Source organism: Camelina sativa, chromosome 1 (assembly GCF_000633955.1).
Source record: "Camelina sativa cultivar DH55 chromosome 1, Cs, whole genome shotgun sequence".
Taxonomy (NCBI): Eukaryota; Viridiplantae; Streptophyta; class Magnoliopsida; order Brassicales; family Brassicaceae; genus Camelina; species Camelina sativa.
Genome location: NC_025685.1, coordinates 11,321,137 through 11,326,007, shown reverse-complemented (window position 1 = coordinate 11,326,007; position 4,871 = coordinate 11,321,137).

Genomic DNA, 4,871 nt, shown 5'->3' with positions numbered 1-4,871 from the left:
GGAAAGACTTTGCCGGAAATTAGTAGCACCCCTTCCTGGCCTTGGGTCATGGGGCTGGATACAGAACCACCCTGCTCCTGCGAACCGATCATTGGATTTCCAAGAACCATCCACAAAACATCGGTAACCTGTAAAGAACAAAGGTAGAGAGCCGTTGGGCCGCTGTGGGCGGGATTCGGCTACCGTAGGTTGGTCAGAGTTAACCCCATCTTCACCTCCCTCCTGAGCCTTATGCCAGGATACAGCCTCACCTTCAGCTATCCGGACCGTTTCCTCTGGGCGTTCTGTAATATTTTCGAAAACCTTTGCATTACGCGCCTTCCATAAATACCACAAAATCCACGGGAAAGCGGACACATGAGAGCCCGGGCTATTGGGGTCCAATAAATGATCCATATTTGCAAAAACTGACTCCACCGGAAAACACTGTGAACCGACCGGTACCTGGGATAATGCCCACACCTGACGTGCCGGGGGGCAAAGGAACAAGACATGATTTACTGTCTCCTCCTCTGCACCACAACGTGAGCAGGACAAATCACATGAAATGCCACGTTTCCGCAAATTTCGTGAAACCGGGATACACCCTGACAAAACCTGCCACATAAAATGGTGCAGTTTTGGTGGGCAACGCACCTTCCAAACACTAGCCAGAAGAGAAGTAATCTCTGGTCCGACCCCAACCGCCTTAAAAGGCCCTGTTTTCGTCAAACGGGCCACATGATAGCCAGACTTAACAGTATACCTCCCATTTTTCGTAAAATGCCAACCAAGAGTATCATCCTTGGGGCAGCTTCCTAAGGGCAGTGCACCTATCAATGCAACATCGCCAGGATCAAAGTGGTCCGAGAGCACATCCATCCGCCATGAACGTGTCCGAGAATCAATCAAGTGTGAGATTTTAAGAGAAGGGTCCTTAAAAGGGCCCTTACTAAGAGCTGGTCTCGGGGATTGAGCTGGTATCCAGGGGTCAGTCCATATTGAAATGGACTCGCCCGAACCAACACGTTTAATAAGCCCTTTTTGTACCAGAGAGCGAGCTGAAATTATCTCTTATGGTTCTTTTTACTTCAGTTTTCGTAAAAAAATTCGTAAGGAACTCATCAATATCCCAAATAATTTTATTGTATTATTTGTAGTGCATACATTACGTACTTACAATAATCATTATCCCGGTTAGAATAATAAACAAATGCAAAAAAAAAAAAAACGATAATCAAATTTCACCACGAATAAGTATTTGAACTATTATTTATTTTATAAATCATTTTTTTGTGAAATTATTTGACAAAAAAAAAACAATTTTAAAAGAAAAGTAAATGATTAAAAAAAACATGGCATGAATTATATGAATTGATCTTATTTGACATAAATTTTCCTACGTCGACACATCTTTAGTAGATATTAAGATGCCATACTTTACCATCATATTGATCAACAGTAATCCATAAGTACTCTTACCTAGCTAAAACAAACACTAAAATAAGCAAATACTACTACTTAAGCATATCCTTTTATACACTTCAACTCCAACTCTAAAAGATAGTACTCTAGTTTATTCTAGAGGTACATTTAAAGTACCACTGCACGGTTCATTCGCTATAATATATAGTAATTACATATTCTAATAAGGTTTAAATTACGTGTAAATGGATTTGACTGTACTGCATATTATTATTCTCAAATATCTAAAGAAGCTCTTAGGCATATTAATTTACAAGTCATGAGTTGTTTATTTACATGAATTTTTTTCACTTTTGACACAATAATAATGGGTTACAAATCCCAGCATTTATGTGCAAATATGTTTTGTTTAAAACTTAATGAAATCACCTAGTTTTTTGTTTCTTACCTTTATTGTTTCTTAGATTCCCAAATAAATTAAAGTTTAACTAAGGGGGGAAACAGTAATACACCTCTGGGACCTGACAACACTAATTATTTCCACTCCCATTTTACCTTTTTTTATCCTCTTCCTTTTGGCTTTTTCTTTATAATTTATTTAATTCCTTAATCATGGTTTTTAGGCAATTAAATTAGTATACTCTAACCTTTGGTTTCAAAATCAACCACTTTGTCTTGCCTTAACCCAACCACCATATCGAAAATTTCCAGATGACGTATCTCTCTTTTACCAATAAAAAATACAACCACTAGTAATTCATACTGTATTTTCTATATTTTTTTTTGTTAATGGATTTGGTACTTTTATAATCATAATACTATTAGTATTATTTTGTGAAAGCATAGTGAATGCTTCCGCTTTAGAGAACTTCTTTTATGAACCACAATTATTCTATACTGAAATCCATCAGTAAGTTTCCCTCTCTCTAAATTTTCAAAAGTTGAGTTAATTAAAAAAAGTATTTTAGTTTAACAAAGATAACAATTCAAGTCATGATTATAATCCGTATAAAACATTCTCTATTCAGATGTCTAATTATTATTATTTTTGGTAGATAATTTGATGGTATGATTGAAATTTATGATTTTATAAACTCATCTAACTATGTGATTACATGGTTCAGAAGTGGATTTACTAGAAAATGGCAAATGCTAATTTATGAATCGTATATCTTGCTAAGAACATTCGCAGAGAAACATAGCCACATTTGAACTGATTTGGAAATTAGCTGTTTTAAAGACTCATATCATCATCATAATTAGCACTTTTGATTTTTCAATGAATTTAGGGAAAGTTGCAGCCTTTGATATATAAGTACTTTTTTTCTTCTTTTGCCTGATAGGCTCTGGGGAATTACCAAGTTAAGGCCCTACCTTTTGATGAATTTCATGAGTTTGTCCATATTTTTTCCCATACTATTCATTTGCTAACCACATTAATAAAGCAGTATATTTTAACTACTCCTTGTAGTTTGTTTTCACTAACTAGGCAATTCATAATACTATAAAATTTTCAAATATTATTGGTGTATAAAATGGACTTTCTATTATGGAAAATATGGTTCTAAATTGTATATAAGAGTGAATGTATTTATCATCAATTCTTATGATTTAATTAATTTTAAGACCTGATAATTAGAAAGTGTACCCTATTTTTCTAAGTGAAATAATGTTGACAGTAACGACACTTTTCCTTTCCACAAAAATTAAAGAGATTTTTTTTTCTGTTAAGAAGTTGTGGATTTGTGGTCCATGATTTTTATTAAATAATAATATGTTATATATAAATTAGTGGTTATATACTATTTGATTACATATTTAAGATATGGTTTTAGTCTGAAATGGATTTGGTTTTTCTTTTCTTAAATCAGTAGTTCAGTATCCCTACTGTTTGAATCCAAAATGTCAAGACAAAGATGACTGATATTTTTCTTCAAAATGAATGATACATATTTGTTGAGAACAACGATATCAAAACTATTTGGTAATTTTATTAGAAATTGCGCAAAAGTATTCAAATACATGTAGGTTTGTAATTTTGATTAAGACAAAACTAAGTTGGATATTTTTAATTAATGAGAATACACATTTCAAGGGATTAATTAAAAGGAATACTACGAAATAAAACTTCTGAGTTATTGCTAAATTCATTTTTTTAAATGCATAATTTCAGTGTCAAAGAAATAAAAATCCATAGACCACAAACCGTGTTTTATTGTAATAAAATTATCTGTTATAGATTTCAATATATAATAATATAGAGAACTTTTCTTTAATTTTGATTAGATTTTTAAAAGCCTCAAGTATTTGTTTTTCGAAACTTAATTATGTTTCACTTACAAAATCACAATTATGTCTACAATGCATGTTAGAAAACTTGATTCACTTGAAATATTTTATATACCGTTTGATTTTTTTTTTAATATCTTTTTTGTCTTAGGTTTTGTGAAGAAAAAGCCAAATGAATTTGTCTTCAGTTGTGACTATAATCAGGTCAATCAAATGGGCAGATAAAATGATATTATATGCTACTAGTTAAACTGCCAATATATATTCAAATTTCTGATGAGGAATTTTTACAGATTAACAATTTAATTGGCATGAATGTAATTACATCTTAATGGATAATTTTGTAATCCATCTCTCTAAAGATTTCAAAGAAATTTTGAATGTAAGAAAAATTTATTTTAACATATTGTAAACGGATGGATGATTTTGCATAGTTATCATGTAGAAATAAATAAATTTGTTTTTTTCATAAATGTTTTAAACTGAATTTTTCTAAATTATTGGGCAACGACAGTAACACGAGAAAGAGAAGGTTTAGACAATTCAACATGGTTATCGTTCACCTATTTGATGTATGTACGTATTTTTATAATAAACATACTTTGTTTTTGTATGAACATACTTAATCTTAGACTTACTATCTATCATATCAATGAGTAGACTTTAGAGAATAATGTTGTATTAAACATGTTTGGCCTACTTTGGATGCAACACATAGATGTAACGTAACTTATATATGTTAGAGATCGAAGAATACAATATATAGGAGTAGACATATCGACCAATAATAGTATTAAATATTAATTGTCATCGAGTTTTGCCTTCTAACTCGTAGTTTATGTTATACTTTTTAAAAGTCTGTGTATATAGTGATTATATCTTCACATATATTAAATTCACTTTCACAAAGTTATACAGACTTGTGTTTTAAAAATTGCATATAAAATATCCAACTATAGGAATTCTTGTTTTTTCTTTAGATTTATACAGTTGAAGTTATACGTAGGCCAAAAGAAATTGATATATCTAGTAGTCAAATGAATTATGTTAAGAGAATTTATGCATTATCAAATAACATGAAAATATAGGAATTTCTTAAATTTTACAAGTTAATATGATAGTAATTTTAATTTTTTTTGATGTGAACAAATCTTCTACGTAGAGAGTTTTTTTTTTTT